At 38.1% G+C, this 21915-nt stretch overlaps 1 protein-coding gene across 12 annotated transcripts in view; it reads left to right on the top strand.

The window, feature by feature from the left end:
* PPP1R12B (protein phosphatase 1 regulatory subunit 12B) overlaps window positions 1-21915 on the top strand; it is a gene marked incomplete at its 3' end in the record, with an annotated part of 222463 nt that overhangs the window by 40419 nt on the left and 160129 nt on the right. The window contains exon 1 of one of the 12 annotated variants that reach the window (XM_081298879.1): window positions 20576-20663. The exons of the other annotated variants lie outside the window; for them this stretch is intronic. Of the gene's footprint in view, window positions 1-20575; window positions 20664-21915 lie in introns of those variants that run through there. 12 annotated transcript variants of the gene reach the window in all.

Raw genomic sequence — 21915 nt, 5'->3', positions numbered from 1 at the left:
GAAAAAGAGAAGTGTCACTCTGCCTCTTAAAAAATTCGTTTAAAAATTATTTTTAGATACACATGATAGTATAGCTTGACATATTATACATATTATACATACATGGAGTATAACTTATTAGGATCTCATTCTTGTGATTGAGCACTGGTTGTGTATTTATATATGAACATAGGAAAGTTATGTTTGATTCGTTCTACTGTCTTTTCTATTCCCATCCCTTCCCTTTCCTTCATTCCCCTTTATCTAATCCAGTGCCTTTTACATCAAGCCTCTGAATTGCCCTGTGCCATACGGTAAGAATGTATGTAACTTAGTTATATAATATGTGGGATTAACTATGTTCCAAACTAGCCATTGCATAAAAGCAGAATAAAATAAATAAAATTTCAGGCAAAAGTTTTGTATAAAATCAATTTGAATGTGTACAAAATAGCTTTGTAAACCATAATTTGGAGTATAATAGAAATGAATTTAAAAATGTAATGGGGGAGCCAGGTGGACACATGCCTGTAATCCCAGCAACCTGGGAGGCTGAGGCAGGAGGATCACAAGTTCCAGACCAGCCTCAGAAACTTAATGAGGCCCTAAGAAATTTAGGGAGAACCTGTTCAATTAAAAAAAAGAAAAGGGCGAGGGATGTGACTCAGTGGTAAAGTGCCCCTGTGTTAAACCCCTGGTGCCAAAGAAAGAAAAAAGAAAGGACACTATCAAGAAAATTATGACAACCCACAGAACAGAAAACAATACTTGCAAATTGCATAACTAATAAGTAATTTGTGTTTAGAATATATAAAGAACTCTTGTAACTCAAAAATAAAATTTCAAATTCCTCAAAAAATGGGCAAAGCTGAGTGTGGTGGTGCACACATGTAATCCCAGTGGCCTGGGAGACTAGGGCAGGAAGATTGCAAGTTTGAGGCTACCCTTCACTTAGCAAGGCCCTAAGCAACTTAGTGAGACCCTGTTTTAAAGTAAAAAATAATGGGCTGGGGATGTGGCTCAGTAGTAGATTTCTCTGTGGTTACACCTAAGTGAAAATCACAAAATAGTGCTGATTTGTACTTTTAAATACATGGTTTTCAAATTCAAAGGTCTTAACCACTGTATTTGTCTTTGGTCAACACATTCCTTTCTCTGGAAAGGTCATTTCATAGTTCTGCACTCCTCACCCTTTGACCACCTGACTTCTTTCCTTATTCTCAACAGATGATACTACTTCACATTATTTTGCTTCCTGCTCCAGAGCCTATGTTGATCTGGCTTTTGTCTCTTATCACTGCAACCTTCGCCGAAAAAAAAAGCATTTTAGAGCTCTTAACACTAGATTTGTTCAAGTCTCTACAAGCCTTCAGGTTGCTAAATTGATTGATAGTATGATAAAATGGTTCAGAATATAGACTCTGGAGCCAAAGTGAATTCAAATGCTAACATATTCTTTTTTAGCCACATGACCTCAGACAAGTTACAACCTTTTTTAAAATTTTTTTTTTAATATTTATTTTTTAGTTTTCGGCGGACACAGCATCTTTATTTGTATGTGATGCTGAGGATCGAACCCAGTGCCGCGCGCATGCCAGGAGAGCACGCTACCTCTTGAGCCACATCCCCAGCCACAAGTTACAACCTTTTAAAAATGAAAATAATAATAATGTTCATCTTACAAGTTTGCTAGGAGGATTAAGCCAATTAATGTGTGGGGCAGTACTTATCTCATGATAAACTACTCTATAAATCTTAATTGATATTATTATCACTCCTTTTCAACTTCTGTTCTGTTGTAGTGACTACTGCCTCACAGATAAGATAGGAAGGAAGCAAATTAGATGGGGATTTCTTCTGTTTTCCAACTACTCTTCTTATCTGGGAGGCATACACACACACTTCACCCACACACAAGAAAACAAAAAGAATAAAAAAATCTAAGGACAAACCAATTCTGATGTCATTATTTCCATAGCAACCAACTGGGATTTTATACAATGTGACATTAACTTAGAAAACTTAGAAAAAGAGAAGCTTAGGCGCTTCTTCATCTTTAGTGTTGTGTTAGTGTGGCCTGGTAGGCTGTGATCTGAGTCTTCACTGGGCTCTCTTCATAGTTGTGTAACATTTGACCGATTTTGAAGACATTGAATTGCTTTTAGGAAAATGTTAACTAGTTGTTGGAATCCTTTCCCCTTTTAACCTGTTCTCCCCAAAGAGCTTTGATTGTTTTTAGGAGACAGTGTGCCAGGCATGCTGGCACATGTATTACCAGACACAGGGGAGCTTCTGTCAGAGGGATGATGTTGTGTCTGGCACAGGATCAGCTGGACACAGTAGCATGGCTTGCCTGGCAGAGGTCTAAGCAAAGGGGCAGAACACTCTGGCTGGGCAAGAGTGGTAACTTAGGTTGTCACTGAAACTGTTTTAGTTAGGATCCTCATTAGCTGGGGGAAGTATACTTCTTTCAGTGGCCTTTGTGAAGCCTTTTGATCATTTGATGATTTCCCTAAGAATTTAAGAGCACCATCAATAAAAAGAGGCTCCCATTCTGTTAACTTCTGCTTCTTACCATATTGTTAACATTGGTAGAAATTTCAGATTTCATTGTTTAGTCTCCTTTTCACCACCACCAGACAACAGATTATTTTGTATAAATTGTGGTTAGAGATAGATTTAAATTACTAAATGTTGATATTGTAATTATTAATGTGTAGATATTAATATAAGCACCAAGATGATCTCTGGATGCTTAAAGGGTAGGCCAATATGATTGAGTTTATTCAAAATACATATGAAAATAATTTATTATTCTAATTGTTTATGTTTAACTAAAACTAGGAGATTTTTGACCTGGTTATTAATGTATTAAGTTACTTCCTGTATTTTTGATAATTCCACTAAGCAAATATATGCTTTCAATGTGTAAAGCACTATCCTAGGCTGTAGGGATACAATTAGTAAGTCATAGTTTCTGCTTAGGAGGAGTCTGGTTGGGAAATGACCTGTCAAAAATAACTACGGTAAAACATAGCACACTATAATAGGTGATTAAAAACACAGGTGATCACAGGTGATAGTGGCTTAGAGTACACTAGGATGTGAAGAATAGTTAAGACAGACTTCACAGAGAAGGTGATTTTAAACTATGTCTTTGAGGCCATGTAAAATAGGAAATTGCATTCCAGGCAGAGAAAATAGCATGTATAAGGGTGTGGAGACATATGAAAGCATGACACTTTTGGAGAATTGTTAGAAATTGTTATGGGAATGGCGTATAATAGCTAGTAGCAATCTACACGAGAAATTAGTTGTTCCAGGTACTGTTCCAACTGCTATGCCTATGCTAACATGTAAACCTCAAAACAATTTTAAGAGATATTATTTTTATTCCTTTGTGTATGTAAATATGTGTGTTTGTTAATCAGGATTGAACCAGGGGCACTTTGTCACTGAGTTGTATCCATAGTTCTTTTTCTTTTTGTTTTGAGACAGGATATCCCTAAATTGCTGTGTCTCGGCTTTAACTTGTAATCCCCTGCCTCAACTTCCCTAGTTATTGGGATTATAGCATGTGCCACCACAACTGGCTATTCCCATTTTAAAGATAAGGCAACTGAGGCAGAAAGAAGTTAAACATTTTATACTAGGTCCTATTGTTATTAAGTTTCACAGCTGATACTTGAATTCAAACTTTCTGGCCAACACTGTAAATCAGGGGTTAACATACTACAGCCTGCTACTTGTTTTTATATAGCCTGCAAGCTAAAAATGTTTTTTGCATTTTTAACTAGTTAGAAAATAAAAAAGAAGTATTAATATTTTATTACATGTGAAAGTTATATGAAATTCAAATTTTAGTGTTCGTGAAATTTCACTGTAAGCTGGTTGAGGTGGTGCATACCTGTAATCCCAGTGGCTTTGGAGGCTGAGGCAGGAGGATTGTGAGTTTACAGCCAACCTCAGCAATCTAGTAAGGCCCTAAGCAACTCAGCAAGACCCTGTCTCTAAATAAAATATAATAAGGGGCTGGGGCTCTGGCTCAGTGGTTAAGTGCTCCTGGGTTCAATTCCCAGTATCAAAAAAAAAAAAATTTTTTTTTTCATTGTAACATAGCTACACTCATTGGTTTATGGCTGCTTTTACATTACAGTGGTGAAGCTGAGTGTTTATGAGAGCCTATATCCCACAAAACCTAAAGTACTTTCTGTTTGATTCTTTATAGAGAAAGTTTACTAACCCTGCTTTAAATCAGTGTGCTATATTGCCTCATAGTGCATTCTGTTTTATTAAATAACATAAGATCATGTGTTAAAGAATGCTTTGATTTGTGTGCTCATTATTCTTTTAAAAATCTGTTTTTATGTTTATCTCCTGTGTCCTTACATCAACCCTGAAAGATAAAGGAAGGTTAAGTTTAGTGCTTTCCATCTTATAGTCAGAATATTTAGTTGGGATGGGCGTGACATTAAAATTAGATTCTTCTGTCTGTACAGTATCTTGTAATGTTCCCATTCTGTTCTGAAATTTGCCCTCTACCTCTGTCCTACATAGACAGTTGCTCAGAGTTTGGGCTTGAGGCCATTCCGTAAATGAGATAGTTGAGATAGGTTGAAAGAGCAAGGTAATAATACACACTCTTTCCTTAACCTTTGGCACCTTTGCAATAGCATCTGAAATTCTGTCTTGGCAAGCTTCACCTAAGTCTGAGCACACTGCCTGAGAAGTGTTCCAGGAGGGTTGGATATGATTGCAGATAAGTAAAAACTTACCATCAAAGGAGACAGGGCATGTTTCTCATTTTTGCTTTCATGAAGGAATACCATTGCATTGCCAGGCTACGTGGAAAGTCTTTGCCTTAATAGAGATTCTTGAATTCTTTTTCAGGTTTTCACCTGTCCATTATTCTGGTTTTGACACCCTTTTGTTATTTTTGATCTTCCACTGAGCTTAGGCATACTATGTCTTTTTTTTTTATTTTTTTTATTGGTTGTTCACAACATTACAAAGCTCTTGACATATCATATTTCATACATTAGATTGAAGTGGGTTATGAACCCCCAATTTTATCCCAAATGCAGATTGCAGAATCACGTCGGTTACACATCCACAATTTTACATAATGCCCTATTAGTAATTGTTGTATTCTGCTACCTTTCCTATCCCCTACTATCCCCCCTCCCCTCCCCTCCCATCTTCTCTCTCTACCCCATCTACTGTAATTCATTTCTCTCCTTGTTTATTTTCCCATTCCCCTCACAACCTCTTATATGTAATTTTGTATAGCAATGAGGGTCTCCCTTCATTTCCATGCAATTTCCCTTTTCTCTCCGTTTCCCTCCCATCTCATGTCTCTGTTTAATGTTAATCTTTTCTTCCTGCTCTTCCTCCCTGCTCTGTTCTTAGTTGCTCTCATTATATCAAAGAAGACATTTGGTATTTGTTTTTTAGGGATTGGCTAGCTTCACTAAGCATAATCTGCTCTAGTGCCATCCATTTCCCTGCAAATTCTATGATTTTGTCATTTTTTATTGCTGCATAGTACTCCATTGTGTATAGATGCCACATTTTTTTTTTTTATCCATTCATCTATTGAAGGGCATCTGGGTTGGTTCCACAGTCTAGCTATTGTGAATTGTGCTGCTATGAACATCGATGTGGCAGTATCCCTGTAGCATGCTCTTTTAAGGTCTTCAGGGAGTAGTCCGAGAAGGGCAATAGCAGGGTCAAATGGTGGTTCCATTCCCAGCTTTCCCAGGAATCTCCAAACTGCTTTCCAAATTGGCCGCACCAATTTGCAGTCCCACCAGCAATGTACAAGTGTACCCTTTTCTCCACATCCTCGCCAGCACTTGTTGTTGTTTGACTTCATAGTGGCTGCCAATCTTACTGGAGTGAGATGGTATCTTAGGGTGGTTTTGATTTGCATTTCTCTGACTGCTAGAGATGGTGAGCATTTTTTCATGTACTTGTTGATTGATTGTATATCCTCCTCTGAGAAGTGTCTGTTCAGGTCCTTGGCCCATTTGTTGATTGGGTTATTTGTTATCTTATTGTCTAATTTTTTGAGTTCTTTGTATACTCTGGATATTAGGGCTCTATCTGAAGTGTGAGGAGTAAAAATTTGTTCCCAGGATGTAGGCTCCCTATTTACCTCTCTTATTGTTTCTCTTGCTGAGAAAAAACTTTTCAGTTTAAGGAAGTCCCATTTGTTGATTCTTGTTATTAACTCTTGTGCTATGGGTATCCTACTAAGGAATTTGGAGCCTGACCCCACAATATGTAGATCGGAGCCAACCTTTTCTTCTATCAGACGCAGAGTCTCTGATTTGATATCAAGCTCCTTGATCCATTTTGAGTTAACTTTTGTGCATGGCGAGAGAAAGGGATTCAGTTTCATTTTGTTGCATATGGAATTCCAGTTTTCCCAACACCATTTGTTGAAGATGCTATCCTTCCTCCATTGCATGCTTTTAGCCCCTTTATCAAATATAAGATAGTTGTAACTTTGTGGATTAGTCTCTGTGTCCTCTATTTGATACCATTGGTCCACCCGCCTGTTTTGGTACCAGTACCATGCTGTTTTTGTCACTATTGCTCTGTAATATAGTTTGAAATCTAGTATCGCTATACCGCCTTATTCACACTTCCTGCTTAGAATTGCTTTTGCTATTCTGGGTCTTTTATTTTTCCATATGAATTTCATGATTGCTTTCTCTATTTCTACAAGAAATGCCGTTGGGATTTTGATTGGCATTGCATTAAACCTATAGAGAACTTTTGCTAATATCGCCATTTTGATAATGTTAGTTCTGCCTATCCATGAACAGGGTATATTTTTCCATCTTCTAAGATCTTCTTCTACTTCTCTCTTTAGGGTTCTGTAGTTTTCATTGTATAAATCTTTCACCTCTTTTATTAAGTTGATTCCCAAGTATTTTATTTTTTTTGAGGATATTGTGAATGGAGTGTTTTTCCTCATTTCCGTTTCAGAAGTCTTGTCGCTGATATACAGAAATGCCTTTGATTTATGCGTGTTGATTTTATATCCTGCCACTTTGCTGAATTCATTTATTAGTTCTAGTAGTTTCTTTGTAGACCCTTTTGGGTCTTCTAGGTATAGAATCATGTCATCTGCAAATAGTGATAATTTAAGTTCTTCTTTTCCTATTTTTATGCCTTTAATTTCTTTCATCTGTCTAATTGCTCTGGCCAGTGTTTCGAGAACTATATTGAATAGAAGTGGTGATAGAGGGCATCCCTGTCTTGTTCCAGATTTTAGAGGGAATGTCTTTAACTTTTGTCCATTCAGAATGATGCTAGCCTGAGGCTTAGCATAGATAGCTTTTACAATGTCAAGTCAAGGTAAGTTCCTGTTATCCCTAGTTTTTCTATTGTTTTGAACATAAAGGGATGCTGTACTTTGTCGAATGCTTTCTCTGCATCTATCGAGATGATCATGTGGTTCTTATCTTTAAGTCTATTGATGTGGTGAATAACATTTATTGATTTCCGTATATTGAACCATCCTTGCATCCCAGGGATGAATCCTACTTGATCATGGTGCACAATTTTTTTGATGTGTTTTTGTATTCGATTCGCCAGAATTTTATTGAGGATTTTTGCATCTAGGTTCATTAGAGATATTGGTCTATAGTTTTCTTTCTTTGAGGTGTCTTTGTCTGGTTTCGGAATCAGGGTGATGTTGGCCTCATAGAATGAATTTGGAAGAGCTCCCTCTTTTTCTATTTCCTGAAATAACTTGAAAAGTATTGGTATTAATTCTTCTTTAAAGGTTTTGTAAAACTCTGCTGTATACCCATCCGGTCCTGGGCTTTTCTTGGTTGGTAGTCTTTTGATGGCTTCTTCAATTTCATCCATTGATATTGGTCTGTTCAAATTGTGTGTATCCTCCTGACTCAGTCTGGGCAAATCATATGACTTAAGAAATTTATCGATGTCTTCACTATCTTCTATTTTATTGGAATATAGGTTTTCAAAATAATTTCTAATTGTCTTCTGTATTTCTGTAGCATCTGTTGTGATATTGCCTTTTTCATCCCGTATGTTAGTAATTTGGGTTCTCTCTCGTCTTCTCTTCGTTAGCATGGCTAAAGGTCTGTCGATCTTATTTATTTTTTCGAAGAACCAACTTTTAGTTTTGTTAATTTTTTCAATAGTTTCTTTTGTTTCAATTTCATTGATTTCCGCTCTGATTTTAATTATTTCTTGCCTTCTGCTACATTTGCTGTTGTTTTGCTCTTCCTTTTCTAGGGCTTTGAGATGAAGTGTGAGCTCATTTATTTGTTGGTTTTTTCTTTTTTTGAGGAATGACCACCAGGCGATGAATTTTCCTCTTAAAACTGCTTTCATTGTGTCCCATAGATTCCGATATGTTGTGTCTGTATTTTCATTTATCCCTAAGAATTTTTTGATTTCCTCCTTTATGTCTTCTGTAACCCATTGATCATTCAGTAACATATTGTTCATTTTCCATGTGATGTAGGATTTTTCCTTCCTTCTTTTATCATTGATTTCCAGTTTCATGCCATTATGATCAGATAAAATGCATGGTATTATCTCCACCCCTTTATATTTACTGAGGGTTGCCCTATGGCATAATATATGGTCTATTTTTGAGAAGGATCCATGTGCTGCTGAGAAAAAAGTATATCCACTTGATGATGGTTGATATATTCTATATATGTCAGTTAAGTCTAGGTTATTGATTGTGATATTGAGTTCTATAGTTTCTTTATTCAACTTTTGTTTGGAGGATCTGTCCAATGGTGAGAGAGGTGTGTTGAAGTCACCCATAATTATTGTGTTGTGGTCTATTTGATTCTTGAACTTGAGGAGAATTTGTTTTATGAATGTCGCAGCACCATTATTTGGTGCATAAATATTGAGAATTGTTATGTCTTGTTGGTGAATGGTTCCTTTTAACAGTATATAATGTCCTTCTTTATGCCTTTTGATTAACTTAGTCTTGAAGTCGATTTTATTCGATATGAGGATGGACACCCCTGCTTGCTTACGAGGACTGTGTGCGTGGTATATTTTTTCCCATCCTTTCACCTTCAGCCTGTGTGTGTCTTTTCCAATCAGATGTGTCTCCTGGAGGCAGCATATTGTTGGATTTGTTTTTTTAATCCATGATACCAGCATATGTTGCTTTATTGGAGAGTTTAAGCCATTAACATTCAGAGTTACTATTGATATATGGTTTGTACTTCCATCCATGTTTGATTATTTATCCTTTTTTTAAAAAAAAATTTAGTTTGTTTCTCCATGATTATCTTTCCCCTCACCCTCTGTCTTTACTGACGCACTTCCCACTGATGGTTTTGGTTATTGTTTTTCATTTCTTCCTCGTGTAGTGTTTTGCTCAAAATGCTTTGCAATGCTGGTTTTCTGGCTGCAAATTCTTTTAACTTTTGTTTATCATGAAAGATTTTTATTTCGTTGTCATACCTGAAGCTTAATTTTGCTGGATACAGAATTCTTGGTTGGCATCCATTGTCTTTCAGTGTTTGAAATACATTGTTCCATGACCTTCTTGCTTTCAGTGTCTGTGATGAAAAATCTGTTGTTAACCTTATTGGTTTACCCCTGAATGTAATCTCTCTCCTTTCTCTTGTAGCTTTTAATATTTTCTCTTTGTTCTGTATATTGGATATCTTCATAACAATGTGTCTTGGCGTTGGTCTACTGTGATTTTGTGTGCTCGGTGTCCTGTATGCATCTTCAATTTGTATATCTGTTTCCTTTTTTATTTCTGGAAAGTTTTCTGTAATTATTTCATTCAGCAGGTTACTCATTCCCTTGGTTTGAATCTCTGTACCTTCTTCTATCCCGATGACTCGTAAGTTTGGTTTTTTTATGTTATCCCATAACTCTTGGATGTTTTTCTCGTGATTTTTTACCAGCCTTTCTGAGTTGGCTAGACTCTTTTCAAGATGATATATTTTGTCTTCATTATCTGACGTTCTGGCTTCTACTTGCTCCACTCTGTTAATGATACTCTCAATTGAGTTTTTAATTTGGTTTATCGTTTCCTTCCTTTCTAGAATTATTGTTTGATTATTTTTTATAATCTCTATCTCCTGATAATGATGCTTAACTTCTTCTTTTATCTGTTTATGTAATTCATTCTCAATGTGTTCTTTCGCTGCTTGAATTTGCTGTCTTGTTTCCTCTTTAAGGTTCCATTCCATTTGTCTAAGGTGTTCCTTGAGTTCTTTATATGACCATTTTTCTGATGACTCTAGGTCCTCCTGAATGTTCAGGCTGTCCTGCATTGTTTGTACTCCTTTTCTTCCTTGCTTTTTGAAGCTGCTCATGTTACTTCTTGTTCTGTTTGACTGCTGAGTTACTGTTTACTCCTATAAATTTATTTGATGCTTGGGAGGAAAGGTATTAGAAGGGAAGGGAAGAAGTCACTAAAGAGAATGAGAGTAAGCAGGTAGAATTCAAGGAAGGGGGGATAAGATAATTGAAAAGAAATGAAAAGACAAAAGAAGAAAAAAAATAGGAAATAAAAAAAGAAAAAAAATTAAAAAAAATTAAAATTAGAAGAAAAAAAATTAAAAAAAATTGTAAAAAAAACATTTAAAAAAACAACAAGAAAGAAAAATGAAAATGAAAGAAAAACCCAAATCAAAAAAAAAAGAGAAAAGAAAAAAGAAAAAAAAACCTAATAAATGCAGTCTTAGAGTTTGATTAACTTCTCTTCCAGTAGGTGGCGCTGTGCCCACCAGGCCAAGTTTCTCCTGTCAATATGCGGGAACCAATCACTGTGCAGCAGCTCCTCCCAGACTGGGCGAGTCTCCAATCCTGAGTGCCTAGGGCCTCCTCTTGTGTCTAGTCACTTCCCACTTTTCTTCTAGCCAGGCCCCTCTCACGGGTGCCGCTCACCACAATACTGGCTACACGCCAGGTCTGCTGCTCCCGGGAACCCTGTTTTCATGAACGACTGGGCACACTCTTCCAGTTTGCCATTCCCTCAGACCCTAAGTTTGTAGAGCTTGGGGCTGAGAATCCTCAGCGAATTTTACTTGCCCTCCGATAGCCACGCCTCCGGTAGCTGGTGCAAGAGACCTCAGCTGTCAGCCCTGGTGGGAGAGGTAGTTCCGCGCCGCGGGTCCCGCGCCACCTCTGATTCCCTCTGTCTGGCTATCGCGCTCACGGGAGAGCTGGGAGGGGCCCTTAAGGTTTCCCCTATGTGTGGAGAGGGAAGGCTAGGGAATTACACACCTGTAGCCGCAGGTTTCAATGAAGTTATCTCCTCCGCCGCAGTCTGGTGACGTCAGTTCTCTGCCATGGTGGTGTCTCTTGCAAATGGCGACAGTTCGTTTCCCTTTGCCGGGCGACCAATGCAACGGGTGGGTCCTTACTGTCTCTCCCAAGCCCCGTTTCAAACCTGTGGCCACTACCTATGAAGGCTCCGTTGGCATTTACCTCCGTAAGATCAGAAGGGCTGACCAGTTGTTTCAGCCAGATGGATTAGTGCTGAGTCACAGCTGTTTGTCTGCGGGAAGCAGGCGAACGGGAGCTTGAATTCAGCCGATCTGGGCTCAGTGTGTGTTCTGAGAGGCCCAGACTGTTCACCCCAGATCCACGTCAGCTCAGCATTGCCTAGTGATCCTGAGCAAACAGATTTAGGTTGTTTACGACTCCCTATGCCTGCACAGCTGAAGAGGTCAGGGACTTGATCTCTCTGCGCCCGCTGCCATGTTGGAATCCAGAACCTAGGCATACTATGTCTTAACCAGTCAAACCATAGAAGCTTCCTTTGTTACCCACTACTACCAGTAAGCTAAACTGGTCAGGGGGAGTAGAATCACACTGATTTCGAAGGATGTTTGTGTTATTCCTTGCCTGGTATTGTTCATTCCACTTCTCTTCCTCTAGGCCACAGGAATCTGAAGTTGAACTATCTAGGCCATGTTTCCTAATGTATTACTGAGCTTGATGCTTCAGGAAAAAACAAGTTGTTGAAATTTTTAAAGTCTTAACCAGTAGTGTCTTCTCTTTCAGCCCCAGTGGTACATTTATATTGTTATATATGCAGGCTTGTTTATATTCAGATTTGCACTGTTACGGCCCAACAGAAACAAGATGCTACATTAAGGGAGGGTCAGCTATGTTTCTGCTCACAGCGAGCAATTTGTTGGCCACAGTCAGAGCAGTGTAGAAAAACAATTTTCTGTCCAAGTGGTCAGACACCTCAAAGTCAACTCAAACACCTATAGTAGTGGGTAGCAGGTGTAGACATTTGTCAAAGCTCAGTGAACATACACTTCAGATTCATGCTTTTCACTGTATGTAAATTTTCCTGAAAAGAAAAATAATATTGTAAACAAGTATTAAACTGTAGTTAATGATACTCATGATGAACTATTTGGGGAAAATTATTACTAATGTCTGAAGCGGGATGTGGGGGTCGAAGGGATAGATATGTGGTTAAGAAGTATAGCCCAGTGTTAAGGTAGTATAGGATTTGTGTGGGTATTCATGTGAAATTCTTTCACCTTTTCTGTATGTTTGAACATTTTCATAATAAAATATTCTGGGAGCGTATATAAAGGGAATGGGGCAGGTGATGTAAGTTGATAAGGCAGGGCAGGTACAAGACAGTAGAAAGCAGTGGGGCTTGGGGCCCTGGGGCACCTGGGTTCTGCCTGGAGAAGGCAGTGCTGCCAAACTTCAACCAGTTGTTAATTGTGGAAATATTCTTCCAGTATTGTTAGATATTCTAATTTTAAAAAAGGAGTTTCATATATGATATGTTTGCGTATAAAAAAATCTTTATTTCCTGTTCTGTTCTTAGTTGCTCTCTTTATATCAAAGCAGACATTTGGCATTTGTTTTTTAGGGCTTGGCTAGCTTCGCTTAGCATAATCTGCTCTAATGCCATCCATTTCCCTGCAAATTCTATGATTTTGTCATTTCTTAGTGCTGCATAATACTCCATTGTGTATAGATGCCACATTTTTTTTATCCATTCATCAATTGAAGGGCATCTAGGTTGGTTCCACAGTCTAGCTATTGTGAATTGTGCCGCTATATATCTAACAATACTGGAAGAATATTTCCACAATTAACAACTGGTTGAAGTTTGGCAGCACTGCCTTCTCCAGGCAGAACAGGAAGAAAGAGCATGAGGAAAAGACTACAGTAAACAAAGACGAATGGGGGGAGAGAAACGGAGAGAGAAGGGAAAGCATATGGAAATGGTAGGAGACCTTCAAGGATACATAAAATTATAAGAGGTTATGAGGGGCAAGGGGGAGGGAAAAAAAAGGGAGAGAATTGAACAACAGCAGGGGAGGTAGAGAGGGAAGATGGGAGGGGAGGGGAGGGGAGGGGGGATAGTAGGGGATAGGAAAGGTAGCAGAATACAACAGTCACTAATATGGCAGTATGTAAAAATGTGAATATGTAACAGATGTGATTCTGCAATCTGTATTTGGGGTGAAAATGGGAGTTCAAAGCACAATTTGAGTCTAATGTATGAAAGATGATATATCATGAACTATGTAATGCGATAAATAATCAATTAAAAAAAATTAAAAAAAAATCTTTATTTTTTAAATACCAAATGAATCAAATAGTACTTTTTAAATTTTTAATTTGTTTTGATTAGTTATACCTGACAGTAGAATGCATTTGTGCACTTTGATATATTGTACATAAATGGGGAATAATTCTGATTATACATGTTGTAGAATCAAATCGATCATGTAGTCATATATGTAAATAAGGTAATAATATCTGTTTCATTCTACTCTCCTTCTTATCCTCATATCCCCTCCCCTCCCTTCACTCTTCTCTACCTAAAGTAAGTCTATTCTTCTTTAGCACACATCCCCTCCCCACATTGTGAATTAGCATCCGCATATCAGAGAAAACATTCGGCCCTTGATTTTTGGAATTGCCTTATTTTGCTAGGCATGATATTCTCCAGCTCCATCCATTTACCAGTAAATGCCATAATTTCATTCTTCTTTAAAGCTGAGTAATATTCCATTGAATATATATACCACATTTTCTTTATCCATTTATCTATTAAAGGGCACCTAGTTTGGTTTCATAGTTTATTATGAATTGAGCTGCTATAAACATTGACATGGCCACAAATCAAAACTACTCTAAGATTTCATCTCACTCCAGTCAGAATGACAATCATCATGAATACAGGCAACAATAAATGTTGGCAAGGATGTGGGGGAAAAGGTACACTCATACCTTGCTGGCAGGAATGCAAATTGGTGTGACCACTATGGAAAGCAGTTTGGAGAGTCCTCAGAAAACTCAGAATGGAACCACCATTTGACCCAGCTGTCTCAATCCTTGGTTTACCCAAACAGTATTTTTAATTTGCCAATTGATTTTCTATTCCAAAGACTTTAATGGTAGAAAAGAAATTGGGGTGTCCTCTTGAATTGTAAAGTCATCACGAACATGTGACTTTAGAGAGATTTCAGCTGTGCTGAGACCTTTAGGCAGTAACCTCAATTCCCCTGTTGTGTGGGCTGCTGTACAATAATGTACCTTGCCAGGGCCCTGTCACAGTATTCATGACACTGACCCAACCGGGACTTTGCTATGGGTCAGGGAACAGCTGTGAGGTTGGGCTGGTTGGCATTGCTTTCCCTGGGCTTGCTTTAGGATTATTTGAATATAGAAAGGCCAGCAGGGCATGTTAGTTTGCTGCTCGGATATAGTTCCTGGATGTAAGTCATTTAGGCTTGGAGAGAAATTAGCACTAGATGGGACTTACTCACAGAAAAGACTTCTAAGACTTCCTTATAATCTGAGTTTTGGCTAAGTGATATCACAATCCAACAGGCTCCTACTCTGTTAAAAAATCTTTGCTCTCCTTGCTTACCACTGGTATTCTTATGATCTGTCTGTTCTGTGTATTCTACCTCAGGAGTGCTTCTCAAATCCATCTGTCCCTAGTGTCTCCCACACTTTACCTTACTTCAAGATCTCATTCTCTCTAGCCTGTATTACGGTTTCCTAAGTGGTGCTTCTGTCATGAGTTTTCCTGCCAGCTGTTCAATTTTCATATCCCCACTGCAGTTATCACTCTGAGATATAATTCTAATGGTATCCCTCTCTGGTTTAAAAACCTCAACACCTCTCTGTTGCAAGCAGGGTAAAAGTTAAGACTCTGTATCTTAGACTCAGATATGGGGACCTTTAGAGCTACCAGCCTACCTAAACAACCACTCTTCCTTCTATTTCCCATTAGCCTATAGGGTAAAGTTCAAATTTCTGAGTCTGGCAACTAAAGCCCTACTCAGATTCCTATGCACACTCCATCCCGTTACAAGTATGCCAAACTTTCATCATTTCAAAAAATAGGCATTTTCTTTGTCCTCCAGACCGTAGTACAAGCTGTTCCCTTTGCTTCAGATTGTCTTTATCACTGCTTCCTCATTGGGGTAACTGCTTCTCCTTTCTGACAGGTAAGTTATGCCCATTCTGGGAAGTGTTTCGTATCACCTGTCTGTCCATCCCCAGACAAAGTTGATGACTTCTTACTCTGTGCTGTAGCACTCTATTTATCTCTCATTTTGTTTTAGAGTGTGAGTCCTGTTACATTGTATCACTTACACATCTCTTTTTACCATTAATGGTAAAGACTTATTCAGTGTTTATTCCTACATCTCCCCCTGAGGGATATGTCTGGCATAGTATAGGATCTCAATAAATGTTACATGAATAAATGGAAAAGCACTTTACAGTCAGGGAACACTGATTACTAAGACAATTCTTAACCTGTTCTTTAATTATGTGAGTCAGTATCAGATCTGGAATTTAAATCTGTCTTCTGGGATTTTCTGCTCATGCTAACAATAGACTTGCTGGACCCTTCAGCAGCCGTGACTCTATTATGGTAAAATCTAGTATGCCACCCCTGAACTTATTTACCACCTTTAGAAGTCAGCAACTCCTGCTGGGTTGTCTCTCCTATCCTCTAGTCTTAGCATAAATTCACTTCCTTATCATATTAATGAAGACTGACTGTGATCTACTTGCATCTACAGGAACTCACATAGAGTTTATAATATATTTATGTTTAAGGGAATCATTTTTGCATTTTCTTGTGTGGAAAAGGATGTCCCTTGCTAACAGCCGCACTGGTACAATTATGTTGTTATATATGCAGGCTTGTTTATATCCTGATTTTCACTGTTAAAGCCCAACAGAAACACTTGTTAGTGATAATAAAAGTGTTAATAATAATGATAGTGATAATGATAGCAACTAATATTTAAGTAGCATTTAATGATGGGCCTTGAACTCAGTGTTTTTATGTACATGAACTCATTCAGTTGTAATTGCAACCCCATGAAGTAGTTACAGTGATAGATATGATAATTTTATGGATAAGTAAGCTAAAGCATACAGAGAGATAACTTGTTCTGAGAACACAAAACTATCAACTTATAGACGTGGGATTTGAACCTAGGAAGTCTTGTTCTGTAGTCTGTGCTCTTAACTGATACACTGTACAGGATATGGTTGTATGATTATTTTCCCTAATACCTTTGGCCACATAGAACTATAGTCCCATGGGGTGGAGGGTATGATAATAAGTGATAGGGATAATGGTCCATACTAGCTTTGACTATAAAAAATTCTTGATGAAAATATGCTGTGTTTTAAAAAAAAGCCTCTTGTTTAATATCTCCTTTTAGGGATGAACTTTGGTGCACTGACTTGTACTTTCTGCGAATTTAAACTTGCTGAAATTTCTTTGTGGCTTTCACCCCTTACCAAGCTCAGGTCTCAGAATTGCCTGCCTTCTTTCCCCCAAGCTTACTTGACAGCTATGGAGCATTGCCCATGCCTTAGCTTTCAGGCTATACTCTTGTGGCTTGTGAAACACTTGTTTATGGGCACAGAGTGATCTGGAGTTAAATAGAAAAATCCCTCTCCATGGAACAGCGATTTACTTTACATGCCAAGTTGGCAGCAGAGTAGACCTTTGGGGGGCTGTGGTTAAGACAGGTAGCCAAGATATGAGGGAGGTTTCTAATCCAGACTCATGCTAATAAACAGAATGGTAACCAAAGCACTTTCGTGGGACCTTTGTGTTTTCTGTTTAATCTAGTTATGAGTGACCAACTCAAATTGACCAATTGACCCTTTGAAATTATTGTAGGACTACACCCCAATAACAAATTGCTAAAGCAGTTTTTAAGGAGATGGTATCAGGTATTAGAAATAGTCCATGAGCCAGGTGGTATCTTGACCCTGGCCTGGGAACTCTATTTTGGATGCCTCTATATTGGTAAGATGAAAGCATTCAGGTGGCTCTTCAACTCAATATGTGACCTAGGCTAAGTTTCTCCATTTTTAAATGAAAAGTCCTAATGCTTTTTATACCAGCTACCATCTTCTTTCCTTCCTTTAAAGCTTTAAGAATCTTTTTCAAGGACTTCCTTTGATCTGTTTAAGAAAATCATTGAGTTGTTTAGTATTCAGCTCTTATATGCAGAATTTAAAAGAAGGTAATGCCAAAGGAACTTTTTTGCTTATATCCAAATGTTATATTTACTCAGCTACATATATTCCTTTGACCTAAGACAAAGTTGTACTGGAATTTTTATCACAATTAATAGGCTTCATTTATTGTTTCTCAAAATTAGGATTATTAGTGAGTTAACAAAATAAGAGATTTGGAGATTAGAACTATAAATCTTCTGTTTGAACCATGAGCTTTGAGAAGATGCCTTTTATTTTCTGGGCCCTTTCTTTAGTCTTCTTTTTCTTCACCTTAACAAAACCTGCCTTGATGATAAGAGTGTGATCAGATATGTAGAATTTTGTATAGTACAAAAGTTGACAAGTTAAGACAACTTAATAAGTTTTTCTTCATTTAGGTGAAGACATGGGGTAGAGAAAGATGAGGGAAATATTATTTTAAAGGCAGGTTGTTGGCACATTTATAGCAGGCCTTGTTAGAATCTAGAATGAACATATTTTTTGAAATGTAAGTTTTGTTAACCTTTAGGCAATATGATACTTTTAATTGAAGGAAGATATTCTCTGGTCTCATTTGTAAATGTGTGCACTCTTGGGGCAATATGCCAACCTACTGAGAACAAAAATCTTAATCAGTGTGGCACTACATGGAAAATTCTTTACTTATGCTGTCTGTCTTGGCTATCTCTGTTGAAAGGCCCAGATCTGTTTCCAGAGCCTGTCTGACCACTGAGTACATAATCAGATATAGTTCTCACCATCTGGGAGCCAAACTGTCTCTGCCAGTGGGGTTGTGAGTTTTTCAAGCAGGGCTGACAGTTGCTGGGGTCACCTGTCATGTTGGAGCAAACTGCTATTATGATTCTCACGTAAGCAATAGTTACACTGTACCATGACTGGAACAGAGAGACAGGTACTTGGAAGGATTGAGTTAAGTGCTGGGTCAGACAATCATAACTACTAGTATGTTAAAGTCTTTTCATAGTGGTGATCTGATGATGATGGGATGATGGAGATTTCCAAGATTTACTGATTGCTTTATTACCTTTGTCACCTTTAGTTTACTTGACATATGATGAAGCTGCCTAGTTGGATCCAAGGGACTTTGGGTTTAGATATGTTGGGATTCACAGAGAACTCATAAATCAATACCTTTGTTTCAGTTTCAGCCCTCAGCCAGAATCTCTTCAGTGAAATGCCTAATGTGAGAATTATGGTCAGAGCTTTCTGGATTTTCCTATTTGACTTAAATTGGTTAAAAAACCAAGAAAATTCTACTTAATGTAGTTGTTCTTCTAGAAGGTGGCATAAAAAATTGTGTGTGTGGGTGATCCTTTTCATCTGGCAAAGAAGAGATCAATCACTGCTGAGGAAAAAGTGAGAATATGGCAGACTCTCGAGGTTCTGATTCCCTACTCTTTGTCCATTGGATTCGTTTCTGGTTCCTTCTGTAATAGATTGCCATAGACTTGGTGACTTAAAATAATAGAAAATTATTCTCTTCAGTTCTGGAAGCCAGAAGCCTTTTCAAGGTATCAGCAGGGCAGTGTGGCTTGTTTGCAGGCACCACACCTTTCTTATTGGTTCATCTGTCGGTGGACTATTGGCTTCTTCCACATTTTAGCTAGTGGGAATAATGCTTCTGTGAACATGGTGAACAAATCTCTCTGTAAGACCCTGCTTTCAGTTCTTCTGAGTATCTACCCTCAATTCTGTTTTTGAATAGAATGGAAATGGTTATTTTTGATTTTTTGAGGAATTGCCATACTGTTTTCCATAGATGCTACACCATTTTATGTTCCCCTTAGCAGTGCACAGTGTTTTAATTTCCCCTCATCCTTGACACCATAATTGTTCTTCTTCCTTTTTTTTTTTGGTTATTGTTTTTTTTGAAAGTAGCCATCCTCATGAGTGTGAGGTGGTGTATTGATGTAGTTTTAGCTTACATTTCCCTAATGACTAGTGATGTTGTCCATCTTTTCATGGCTTTTGGCCATTTGCATATCATTTGTAAACATGGAGACATGTCTTTTCAACTCTTTTGCCCATTTTTGAATTTCAGGATTTCTTTTATTATTGAGTTTTAGGTGTTCCCTATATATTCAGGATATTCTTTCTATTGGATACATGGTTTGCAGTTCTTTTCCCCATACTGAGGATTGTCTTTGATAATTGGTAATGTCTTTTGTTGTATTCTCACAACACATTTGTCAGCATGGTTTGTTGAAATCAAGGCAAACATGGTCTGAAAAACCCAAATTAAGTTAGGCCACTCTAAGCCCAGCTTCTAATGTAGCAACTGCCCAGGCACCTGGAGCTGGGTTTTGTGGGAAAGAGTTGTTCACAGGCTGATGCAGGTAACATTAGCATTCTTCAGAGACATAGCAGCAAGGTCAGCTCTTAAAGCCAGCACTTGGTGGTGGTGACAGTTGCAGGCTATTTTGGGAACCAAGGAGGCTTTGTTTTGGAAGGCCTCTGTGTACTCCCAGATTTAACTCTGGCATTGATCAAGCATCAGCCACTTTTGCTTTTGATATAGAGAGAGCAGTATCAGGATCATAGTGCTCTTTCCCTGTTTTATTGGTAAAAGCAAGTATTTTCCCTTGGAAAAAGTCCTTGTCAGAGAAATGTGACATGCCAATTTTAGGAAGCTTTAACTGGTAGTTTTTTAGAATATTTTTCTAGACTAATATTTAGTCATATCTCCATTTCTTAGGGAGCTTAGATCAAGTTGATATTTTAGTAATCTTCTGTATGTCTTCAGGAGTACGAAATAGAAGGAAAAGGACTTAAGGAAGTTAAATCAGAAGGCATTTGACTTAAAATCAAAGAATTTCCCTGTCATTGTCATGGGTAATATCAAAAGCTTGTTTAGCCTCCTTCTCAAGAAAAGGAAAGGCTCTTTGTCTGGAGGATCAGGATAGCTGTGGGTGGAGGCCCTGGACAAGGTTTTACAGCTGGGCGAATCTGCTCATGCACCATGCTTCTGATGTGAATGAGTCAGCAGCACAGCTGCAGATGGAGTGGGCAGAAGGACATCTAAATTTAGTCATTATTCACTTGAGAAGGTTTTCAGGGACCATTCGTCTCTCATCCATGCTTTAGTCATAGTCCTTCTGGATTCCAAAAAAGAAGAGAGGGAGGGAGGGAGAAATAGTCATTCCAAGGTATTTCATGTGAGTAAATACCTTCTAATTCTCTTGATTGGTATTACAAGAGGGATTCTCTTCCAGTTTAACCATGGTGCATACTCTTTCATTCAGGTAGTTCCTGAATTTAGGAACTCACAGGACTTTGAACATCAGAGAGGGAGTTTTCTGAAGTTAGATTTACGAACAAGCTCCCAAGTCTTGCTAATTCAAAGACATTTTTAATTAAACCACTTTTCTCCCATAAGCTAATGGAGGAGGTTGGGGAGGGCTTTGACCGGTGAGGAGTAAATACATCTTGTGTGTGGTTTCTTCCTGGGGAAGTTGCTATTTTATAATACTGTTGGTTCAGAAACACCTGTTTTTCCAAAGACCTGTCTTCTTTAATCCTCACAGAACCCTTCGAGGTGGGTGGTCTTCCCAACACCATTGATAAGTATGCTGGTATTTTGTTAAATACTCCACGCAAGGTTATATGTATTGGCAGAGCCAGCACACTAACTCCATCTTCTGACCCCACAGCTGGTGCTTTTTACAGTCTTTGTGGAGAATGAATTGAGCAGTTCAATTATTTTATTGTCTCTAAATTAATTCCTTTGAGACTGATGGTATCAGATTAGGCCAGTTTTTTATTGCTGTTCTCTCAAACTTCCTTGCAGTGTTATTCCTATAAAAATGCTGTATCAGGGATTTGAAATTTATAGACAACAATGTCACAAAATTGAAAAAGAAAACTGAAGTAGTGATGGAATGAAAGAGATTAAAAAACAGAAAGAGGGGCTGGGGTTGTGGCTCAGCGGTAGAGTGCTCGCCTCGCACATGCAAGACCCTGGGTTCGAGCCTCAGCACCACATAATATATAAGTGAAATAAAGGTATTGTTTCCAACTACAACTAAAAAATAAATATTAAAAAAAAACAAACAGAAAGAATATGTTAAGAGGGAAGGAAAGAGAAAAGGCAGATTTTTCCCATTCTCTAGTTTTGGGGTTTATTTTAGGCCTTCTGGAATGGGCTGCTAACATCTTCAAAATACAAAGAATGACCTTGGAAACATTGGCTTCCAAAAGTCTGCCTGGTGGTAGTGTGGCCACCAGAGCTGTTTTTAGATTTCTTTCAGAGCCAAACACATTTTACAACCAAGTAAAAGTAACTGACCTAACTGTCCTGGGCTATACAAATTAAGATTGCACATTTGGTCATTTTGATGGAGGTGTTATTATTAAGGTCAATATTTAGCACAGTCCCTAAAATACTGTCTTCTCCTTTTACTTTAGTGC

The sequence above is a fragment of the Spermophilus citellus genome (assembly GCF_964194105.1).
Source record: "Spermophilus citellus genome assembly, chromosome: 6".
NCBI lineage: Eukaryota > Metazoa > Chordata > Mammalia > Rodentia > Sciuridae > Spermophilus > Spermophilus citellus.
Note: the sequence above shows the minus strand (reverse complement) of the source record. Positions and strands in the feature narration are given on the sequence as shown.